Below are 11,175 nucleotides of genomic sequence, written 5' to 3'. Positions count from 1 at the left end.
TGCGGGCCACGTGATCGGCTGGAGCCCCGCCCCCTGCCGCCGCGTTGCCGCCTGACGCAGGCCAAGCCCGGGAGGGAGGGAGCGACGAAAAGAGATAAGGCGGGCTTCAGTCACGTGGCAGGAGCGCAGCCGTTGCGTTGTTGGTCACGTGGCATAGAGACGTTTACCTCTTTTCGAGGCCTTGATCATGTGATAGTGGCTTACTCAGAGGGTTCCTTGGCCATGTGACAAGGACTTCGGCGCGTCCCTTTGCTGTATTGGTAGGTCTGCGTCATGTGATATGGTCGCCGCTTTTTTTAATGGCGGTTTTACTTGGCATTACCACGTGACGGAGGTCGAGGGGCGGGGTCTCCCCTGCTGCGAGTTTATGCGCCTGCGCGGCTGCCATCTTACGCCAGTCGCTCAGTGTACGTTGGCGGAAACGGCTCGCAGAGCCCGGCATGTGAGTATCCTCAAAGTGGCGGAATTTCGGTCGCGGAGGTTCGGCCTGTGTCCGAGGTTACCTGGCGGAGCTTCTTCCCCTCTCTCTGCATGTCTTGCTAGAGACCGAGAAGACCCGAGATGCGGGTGTCAGCAACAGCCGGACAGATCTTGTTGCTGCCCCGGGACTGGCGCCGGTGAGCGCTACAGTTCTTGGTCTTGAAACCCCTTAGTGTAGCGTCTGGCCGCCCTGCCGGGCCCGGCGTCCAAAGGGCAGAGCCGAGCTGCTAGGGATCTTCTAGTCCTTTCACAGGTAGGGAAACTGAGGCCTAGCTGGAGGATTCACATCCCGCTCGTGGGAGAGCGGGGTCTGCGGTCACACGCTCGGCCAACCACAGCTCAGGGTTGTTAAGTAAAGGCACCGGGGACCGAGCGCCTTCTCTTTTCAAGCCCGTTGTTGTTGCATCCTCCCGGCGTTTCGTGAGATCCCAGATGTGCATACAATCTGCCTAAAGTCATCCCCGCTCCCTTCCGGTGTCAGAATCAAGCTGGCGCTTGACAGGCGTCGTTACTAGGCACGTTGTCAAGTTCGAGGCTGTTAAGAAACTGCCAGGACTTGGAACAAGGACTTACTGAAAAGGTTTCCTTCTTGAAAGTGAGAAGCCGTTCAAGAGTTATCGGCATAGTAACGGATATTCCTAGCAAAAATGTAGGATGTAAGCGCCTTTGTTAAGGATGCAAGACCCACTGTCTGCTCTGGGTTTGAGTCGCCCCCCCGCCCCGTGTCACCAAAACCAGCCCACTTCTCTTGACCCTGTGTTTCCTTATCTACAAAATGGTAACGATTTTTCTTTAAAGCACTTGGCACAATTCTGTGTGCAGAATAAATGCCTCATAAATATTATTAAAAAGGTAAAGTGTAAAAATGTTACAGAAATGGATGCATACTGTATCTACTGCTTTGCTTTTCTATTTACATTTTATTTAGGATTTTGAGCAGATAATCTGTTCACCTGATACAAAGTGTCAGATTTTCAAGAGTGTGAGAGGACTATATCTGCCTTCGCTCGTTAGCAGCCAGTGTTAAGCTTCGTGTGTATCTCCACATTGGTCTTATATTCACGGAGAGGCTTAGATTTGTTATTTATTTTTGATGTTTTTCACACAAATGGTAGACATTTTGCATCTTGTTTTTTTCCCCCGTATTTGGAGATCTTTACTAAATAGAGCTTGAGACTGAAGGAAGTTTTGGTAAAATTAAGGGGCAATGCATTCAGGTAGAATTGGTTAAAGTAAATTCAGATTGTTTACCGTCCTCATGAAGAACAAGGTGATAACTGGCTTTAACCGGTTAGATTCCAGCCATTACCCCTACTTCAAGGCACAGCTCAGCTGGGTGTAACTTGACTAAGCTAACAGCGCTACCAAGTGGCAGAGCAAGGAAGGTTTCTAGTTTTTGACTTCCCAAGTCCATGGATGGTTCTTGGGAGGGGCCAAATATTAAATTTCTCAAGAACTTGCTTTTGAGGCTCTCAAGGCAGACCCTGTCAGATGGCCCCAAACTCAGAAAAGGGTAGATAGGATCATGGTTATAACCAAAGGTTTTAGATCAAACTGCAGTCTTCACAGAGGGCCAAGGACAGCTTTGAAGTGTTTTTCTGTCTCAAGGCTTTGCTAAGGATGCACAAAATGAGTGCCGGGGAAGCTGGTGTGGTTCTGATTGTTAACCTGTTGGACAGGTGGCTCGTCCAACCTCGATTTTGTAGTAAGAGCTGCTGGACAGCAGTTGAAGTGTCAAGGAAACCAGACTCCCTTAGATAGTGCGTTCTGGGGGCGCCTGGGTGGTGCTGTCAGGTTTCTGACTCTTGGTTTCCACTCAGGCCATGATCTCATGGGTTTTGAGATCAGGCCTGGAGTCAGGCTCCACACTCCACCGGGAGTCTGCTTGAAAATTCCCTCCCTCTGTGCCTCTCCCAACTCTCACATGCATGTGTGTGCTCGTGCTCGCTCGCTCGCTCTCTCAAATAAGTGAAGTTTAAAAAAAAAGTATGGGGCGCCTGGGTGGCTCAGTGGGTTAAGCCGCTGCCTTCAGCTCAGGTCATGATCTCGGGGTCCTGGGATCGAGTCCCGCATCGGGCTCTCTGCTCAGCAGGGAGCCTGCTTCCCTCTCTCTCTCTCTGCCTGCCTCTCTATCTACTTGTGATCTCTCTCTGTCGAATAAATAAATAAAATCTTTAAAAAAAAAAAATATGTTCTGCTGGAGCCACCCCAACCCCATCCATCAGGAGTGGCAAGATAAGTTTTCAGCCCCGTCTTCTGACAAGCCACATCCATCCTGCTCCTTGTCTGTGTTCTCTCCTTGGTCACCGTGCAAGATAGAAGTCCCAAGGTGCCACCTGTCCCCTCTTGTCCCTTCATCTCCACCTGATCCAGCCTTCCGCCCTTACCTTTCCATCAGTACATGTTAACAACCCCTGTATGCACAACCATTCTGACTTCCGTGCCATGCCCTGTCATCTAGCTATGCACCCCCTGTCCCCGCTACAGCCTCTCCATCAACAGCTGGAGAGTAAGGTCTGTCCCCTCCTCTTGCAGTCCCTCTGCCTAGCCAGCTTCTGTCTTCATCAGGGACTTCAGTGTTCTCGTGAACATGCTGTCCATTGCTTGCCTTCCTCCTCTTTCTTGCACTTTAGCCCCCCACCCCCAGTCACACTGTGGAACTTTTCCCTCTGAATCCTTTTTGACCCATGTTGGTTCCCTTCTTTCCCTTTCAGTGAAGTGGACATGGATGGATCACAGTGCTTTGGGGATCTTCCCTTCTTTGCTCAATCTGGAGTTCAGTTGACGAGTCCCTGCTATCATACTCAAACTAGGCCCATGGCTTGGCCACAGTGCTTGGCTTTAGGGGTGAGGGACCCAAATCCAGTCAGTCAGAGCCACTGAGCTCTTGGCAAGGAACTCAGGCAAGAGACGCTCTTGTTCTAATCTTGAAGCCAAGGAAATACCAGGGGAGGGGGGGCGGGCAGGGAGTAGACCTTGATGAAAGAACTTGACAGAATGAAACCAACCAGGAAGAAGGCTCAGCTAAAGGTTGGAGCAAGAAGACAACTTGGGGGGCGCCTGGGTGGCTCAGTGGTTTAAGCCTCTGCCTTCGGCTCAGGTCATGATCTCAGGGTCCTGGGATCGAGCCCCGCATCGGGCTCTCTGCTCAGTGGGGAGCCTGTTTCTCCCTCTCTCTCTGCCTGCCTCTCTGCCTGCTTGTGACCTCTCTCTCTGTCAAATAAATAAATAAAATATTTGAAAAAAAAAAAAAAAAAAAGACAACTTGGTGGGGCACCTGGGTGGCTCAGCGGGTTAAGCCTCTGCCTTCAGCTCAGGTCATGATCTCAGTCCTGGGATTGAGTCCCACATCAGGCTCTTTGCTTGGTGGGGAGCCTGCTTCCCCTTCTCTGTCTGTCTGCCTACTTGTGATTTCTCTCTCTTTCTGTCAAATGAATAAATAAAATCTTAAAAAACAAAACAAAAAAACGGGCGCCTGGGTGGCTCAGTGGGTTAAAGCCCCTGCCTTCTGCTCAGGTCCTGATCCCAGGGTCCTGGTATCGAGCCCCGAATCAGGCTCTCTGCTCAGCCGGAGGCCTGCTTCCCTTCCTCCCTCTCTGCCTACTTGTGATCTGTGTCTGTGAAATAAATAAATAAATCTTTAAAAAAGGAAAACAACACCGTGTTTTCTCCCAAAATTAAACAACATATCCAGCAATTCCGCTTCTGAGACTATGCCCACCAGAAATGAAAGCAGGGACTCGAGATGCTTACACACCCCTGCTCATAGCAGCATGACTCACAGTAACCAAAAGGTGGAAACAGAACCCAAGCATCTGTCAATGGAGGAAACACAGACAAGTTGCAATGTATGCAGACCATGGAATATTAAATATTCAGCCCTAAAAGAGAAGGAAATTCTGACATAAGCTATGATGCGGATGAACCTAGAGGATGTCACAGTAAATGAAATTAGCCAGACACAAAAGGGTCAATACCGGATGATTCCACTCCCGCAAAGGTCTCTGGAAGAGTTAGATTCACAGAACCAGGAAGTAGAAGGGGGTTGCTTGCGGGTAGGGGAGTTTGTGATTAATGGGAACGGTTTTCGTTTGGGAAGAAAATTCCTGGATGTGGAGGGTGGTGATGTTGTACAAGGGTGAAGGTAAATGTCACTGAGTTGCACACTTAACAGTGGTTTGGGTGGTGATTTTTATGTGTATTTTACAGCTATATATATATATATATATATATATATTTTTTTTTTTTTTTTTAAGATTTTATTTGTGGGGCGCCTGGATGGCTCAGTCAGATAAGCGTCTGCCTTCGGCTCAGGTCTTGATCTCGGGGTCCTGGGATTCCCTGCTCAGCAGGGCGTCTGCTTCTCTCCTTCTTCCTCTGCACCCCCTCCCTGTTCATGCTAGCATGCTTGCTCGCTCTTTCTCTCAAAATAATTTATTTTATCTTATTTGACACAGAGAGAGAGATCACAAGTAGGCAGGGAGGCAGGCAGGGGTGGGGGAGCAGGCTCCTCGCTGAGCAGAGAGCCTGATGCAGGACTTGATCCCAGGACCCTGAGATCATGACCTCAGCCGAAGGCAGAGGCTTTAGCCCACTGAGCCACCCAGGCACCCCAAATTAATACAATTTTATAAGTAAATGTATTGGGGCGCCGGGGTGGCTCAGTCGTTAAGTGTCTGCCTTCAGCTCAGGTCATGATCCCAAGTCCTGGGATTGAGCCCCACATTGGGCTCCCTGCTCAGCCGGAAGCCTGCTTCTCCCTCTCCCACTCCCCCTGTTTGTGTTGTGTGTTTCTCTGTCAAATAAAATCTTTTTAAAAAAATAAGTAAATATTTTGAGAGAGCACACACGCTCGTGCACTTACGAGCAGGGGACGGGCAGAGGGAGAGAGAAAGAGAATCCCAAGCAGACTTCTTGCAAAGCGCAGAGCCCAACGCAGGGGTTGATCTCATGACCCAGAGATCATGATCTGAGCCAAAACGCAAGAGTCCGAGGTGCCTGGGTGGCTCAATGGGTTAAACCTTTGCCTTTGATTCAGGTCTTGATCTCAGGGGCCTGGGCTCGGGCCCGCATTGGACTCTGCTTTCCCCTCTCTCTGTTTGCTGCTCTGCCTGCTTGTGATATCTCTCTCTCTGTCCAATAAATAAAATCTTTAACAAACAAAACCGAAGAGTCCAACACTCCAACTGAGGCACCCAGGCACCCCAGCAATATTTTACATTAAAAGAAGTAGATGGGGGGCGCCTGGGTGGCTCAGTGGGTTAAAGCCTCTGCCTTCGGCTCAGGGGATCGAGTCCCGCATCGGGCTCTCTGCTCCACGGGGAACCTGCTTCCTCCTCTCTCTCTGCCTGCCTCTGCCTAGTTGTGATTTCTCTCTGTCAACTAAATAAAATATTTAAAAAAAAAAAAAAGTAGATGGAGTGAACGTGGAGCCATATCACGGCCACATTAATTTGAGCCCCAGGACGTTAAGACATGGAGAGAAAAATTGGCATGGCCGCATGTCAGTGCTGTCATATGGCCCAAGTGTATGTAGGAGCCCAGCCACCTGGAGTTGACCATCTTCACCTGCCGGGGCCCTCTTAGCTGTCCTCAGGTCCCCGCTGTTCTAGTTCTTGCTCTTGCTGTCGTCCCACAGAGCAGCTGGCTACCCAGCAGTGGCTTTGGCCTGCTGGGTACCCATTCCCCCTTTGTTCTGAGAACCAAGGTTTTCTTTTGGGGAACCACCACTCACCCACTGTGTTCCCACCACCCAGCCTCTGCCTTGGATCTGGCTGATCAAAACCCTACTTCTTTCCTGGTCCCATGATTGGTGGAGAGATGGTGTTTCCCCAGAACTGGCCAAAGACTAGGCTGCTTTGGGACTTGCCTCCAGTCATCAGAGAAAGCTGCGATCTTTCTGCTCTGGCAGCTGGACTGGGAGGGTGCGAGCCTGGGATATACAGTTTGCCTTGTCCTTTCACAACTTCCTCCATTCTTTTAAGCATCCTGTCACCTCAGGGCCTTTGCACTGACCATACCCACTGCCTGAAACACTCTCTTCGCTCAGGTATTCAGAGCTCCCGCCCTCACTTCTCTGAGCTCTGTGCTCCAGCTGCCTTCACCACCATTTCTCCAACAGCACTGTCAGATTATCCTGCTTTATTTTTCTTCAGAGTGTCTATCACCACGAGTTACATACTTAGTTGTTATCTGTCTCCCTTGCCAGAGAGTTAACTCAGACCAGGGAACATGGTTCTGGTTCACCCTGGCTTGCAGCACTCGATACAGTGAGTAAATGCATGATTGGGTCACCCACCACACCTGGCCTCCCCTGTGCCCAAGTCAGTCCAACCTCAGGGACAGCGGCCAAAGAGGAACTCCCCATTTCCTTTAAGGCACTTTTTTTTTTTTTCAACCAAGGTATAATACAATCATTTAAGCGTACATCTTGTTAAATGTTTACGCATATATCTGTGTAACCACCACCCGAATCAAGATAAGGAACGTTGGCACTACCCCCCACCCCCAACACCCAGGAATCTCCCTCCTGCTGTCCCTAGCCAAACCCTGTCACATCCTTAGGATCAGCTTTACCTGTTCCTGAACATAACAACTGGAAGACCTCTTCGTGTCTGTTATATGCCCGAACCACTTCATTTCCTAACTAGCCCACACACCCGTGCCTGCTGGCCTCCTCTCCGCTCGGGCGGCGGGCTCCCTCCCCTCGGCCTGGCCACACCCCTTCGAGTATTCTGGATTGGTACCTCTCCCGAGCTGCAAAGGGCAGAAGCCAGTGCTGGCCAACCGGAGCAGAAAAAGAGCTTCATGTAGGCTGCGGGTGACACAGACCATCTGGGAGGGTGGGAGGAGCTGGCCTTGAGTGTGCTGCTGCTGGAGACACCGTTAACGAACCATCCCAGGGCCCTGCGCTCGCAGAGCTGACCTAGCGGGGGAGACAGGTGATAGATAATAAAGCAGAGGCGAGTGCGGGGGGTGAAGATAAAGCAGCACAGCGGTGATGCGGGGCTGGGGCAGGTGCAATTTTGAGTCAGGCGGCACCCAGCGAAGTCCTTACAGGGAGCTGAGGGAGGGAGGCCGAGCAGCTCCATGGGAGATGGGCGTTCCAGGCAGAGGGAACAGCCAATACAAAGCCCAGAGGTTGGCAGTGCTTGTGGAAGGAGCAGCAAAGAAGTCCCAGGGGCTGGAAGGGGGCCAGGATGGGAGGTGGGAGGAGAGCCATCCAAGAAAAGGGGTGGATAGGTTGTTCAGGGCCCTGGAGACCCACATGGAGACCTTGACTTTCACCCCGAGTGCTTTGAAAGCTATGGGCGGGTTTTTGGACAGCAGAAAGCTAGCCTGCCTCTTGCATCTCCCCCTGCACGTACTCTCAAGCCCCTGCGTCTTTTTGTCGAGCCGGAACTAAATCTACCCTCTGCCTGCACCTCCCACCTTGTGAGTTTGGGGGAGAAAAAAAAAAAAACAGCCCACAGTCCTAACATTGCTCATTCATGCAGTGTTCTCCCAAATTTCACACCTTATCATTCATGCAGTGTCTCCCAAATTTCACACCTTATTACAGCGTCCAACATCACAGGCTCTGCCCTCCGCTGCCGTCCGTCCTTACTGCACTAGAAAATAGTCGCTCCATTCAGTTGATCCCACGCTAAAGCCAGGAGCGCTTGTGCCCACACTTCCTGCCTTCAGCTCGAGACGCCGCCGCTCTCCCCTAAGTCCCCTAAGTTCTTTTTTTCCCTTCTCCCCGGAGCTCAGACCTCACCTCTCTGGACACTTAACTCCCCAGGTGATCTCAGCCAGCCCCACGACCTCAAAGACCATCAAAACACTGATACTCCCGATTCAATGCCTCCAGCCTGGGATTCTCCTGTGAAGTCCCGACACATCCAGCCACCTACATCACTTTGTGTAAAGGAGTTCCAAAATACACCGACCGGCCCGGATCCCTTCATCTCTGCTAGACTGTCTCTTTGCCAGGGCTTTGCTGGCTTTTCCGCAACCGCCTGCCCACCACCCCTTCTTCAGAGAACTACCCTGGGCTCGGGACGACGCCAACACTGTCAAGAAGGTCAGACTGGGGCACACGGACATTTTGCCTCTGCACCCATGAGAGTCAGACGTACCTAGGATTGTAAGCTCCTGGGCCACCTTTAGTCCAGTTTAGGACTGCTCTGAGAAGTCACTTATCCTCTCCAGCTCCCTATGGGCTCAAGTAACAGGTACCCTCCACAGGACTCTTAACTTGACCCCCTCAGTCCTGCTTCCTCCTCCTTCCTCGAGTTCTCTCTCTTGTGTGTGCAGTCAAACAAGTCAAGTCGAGCTCCATCTTCAAATGACGTGCGAAATCTGCACGCTTTTCATTATCTTCACCAAGACCACCTGAGTCGTCCACCAGCAGCACATGCCCAGATCAGTGCAGTAACCTTTTTTTTAATTTAAAATTTTTAAAGATTCCAGCATGCATGAATACACGTAAGCATGGGGGAGGGGTAGAGGGAGAAGCAAACTCCCCATTGAGCAGGAAGGCTACATAGGGTTCCATCCCAGGGCCCCAAGATCATGACCTGAGCTGAACACAGACGCCCAACTGACAACTTAAAAAAAAAAATCTTTTCTGGGGGAGGGGCGCCTGGGTGGCTCAGTGGGTTAAGCTTCCACCTTCCGCTCAGGTCATGATCTCAGGGTCCTGGGATTGAACCCCGCATCAGGCTCTCTGCTCAGGAGGAAGCCTGCTTCTCCCTCTCACATTCCCCCTACTTCTGTTTCCTCTCTTGCTGTGTCTCTCTCCATCAAATAAACTCTTTTAAAAACAAAAACAAACAAAAGCCACACACACACAAACAAAACAAAAAAAAATCCACAAAAAATAAATAAATAACAAAAACAAGGGCTGCCTGGGTGGCTCAGTGGGTTGGGGACTCTGCCTTCAGCTCAGGTCATGTTCCCAGGGCTCTGGGATCAAGCCCCGTGTCAGGCTCTCTGCTCAGCAGGGAGCCTGCTTCCTTCCTCCTCTCTCTCTCTCTCTCTGCCTGCCTCTCTGCCTACTTGTGATCTCTGTCTGTCAAATAAATAAATAAAATCTTTAAAAAATAAAAAACAAAAACAAAAAACCACCTTTTTTTTAAAAAGTAGGCTCTACACCCAACCCAGGAGCTTGAACTCACGACCCTGAAACCAAGAGTCGCAGGCTCTACTGACTCAGCCAGCCAGGGGCCCCTGCGGTAACCTCCTCATCGGTCTTCCTGCTTCTATTTTGCATGGTACAGTCTTTGCACGCGGCAGCCAAAGAGTTTTGAGCGTGCACGGAAGATCGGGAACTTAAACGCCAGCACAGGCGAATACACCGGTAACAGTGGTTCGCACTGCACTTCGCCCAGGCCAGGCACTGTGCTAAGCCCTTCGCAGTTATTCAGCTGTTCTGTGCCTGTACACGGAGGGCCTGCTGTGTACCACGCACTTCGTCCTGCTCTGGGATAAGTTGGTTTAAAAAAAAGAAAAAAGGGGCGCCTGGGTGGCTCAGCGGGTTAAAGCCTCTGCCTTCAGCTCAGGTCATGATCCCAGAGTCCTGGGATCGAGCCCCGCATCTGGTTCTCTGCTCGGCAGGGAGCCTGCTTCCCTTCCTCTCTGCCTGCCTCTCTGCCTACTTGTGATCTCTATCAAATAAATAAATAAAATGTTTAAAAGAAAAAAGAAAAAAAAGGCGGCCAGATCTGGATCCCCTCTGAACTGACATGCTGGGTGGGGAGGCTGACAATTATGAAGTGAAAACACAAATACTTGCAGGTTGTGACAAGTGCCCTGAGAAAAATAAAGAGTGTGATGTGTGGTGGTCACCAAGAGGTTCTTCAATGAGCCCCGAAGGCTTCCTGGAGGAGGTGATCCCTGAGCCAAAGGTCAAGGAGCTAGCCACACAAAGAGCCAGGTGGGGAGCACTTCAGGCACAAGGGGGAGCCGATGGGGCAGACGGGGCAGGACCTCAAGGGCTGCAGTGAAGACTTCGGCTCCTACGCTGAATAAAGTGGGAGCCATGGAGGGTTCTTGAACAGAAAAGGAGTGTGAACTCACTAGAATGTTCACAAGCCCCCTTTAACACCTGTGTCAGGAACTGCGGAGGAGGGGAGGGGATGGCCGGAGCCAGGGACCTGGGCAAGGGACTGCGTTGGTTCAGGTGGGCGACAATGGGGGCTGGGGAGCTGAAGACGGGAAGAAGTGGGTAGGTTTGGGACGTATTTTGGAGGCGGAGCTAACAGGAACTAGGGATAAGGAAGAGAACAAACTCAGATAATCAGAGGCGACACTCTCTGGAGTTGGTACAGGGTAGTGGGGAGGGCTTGGAGTCCCGGAGACCTGGATTCAAATGCCTTCTAAGCCACTCTCCCACTGGGCGACCTTCAGGAACGTAACCCAACCTCCCAGCCTCAATTATTGAGGGGAGTAATAGAAGTGGTCTGTGTGGTATGCGTAGGGAGTACTCAAGAAATGGTGGCCATTTAAGAAAAAATTCCTAGGGCGGGGGTGCAGAGAAAGGCAGTGACACCCACTGTCACCCAGCAGTGACAATGACAGATAGAGACAGCAGGGGGCAGCACGAAGCCTCCAGGCAACAGGCCAGGCGCCAGCTCTTGGCCGCTTTGCAGGTTCAAAGAGGCTGGACTGGACTGTGGACGCCTCAGGTGCCTAGGCCTGGGGACAAAGCAG

Source organism: Meles meles, chromosome 20 (genome assembly GCF_922984935.1).
Source record: "Meles meles chromosome 20, mMelMel3.1 paternal haplotype, whole genome shotgun sequence".
In the NCBI taxonomy this organism is placed as follows: Eukaryota; Metazoa; Chordata; class Mammalia; order Carnivora; family Mustelidae; genus Meles; species Meles meles.
The sequence above is the reverse complement of the archived record's forward strand: the minus strand, read 5'-3'. Positions refer to the sequence as shown.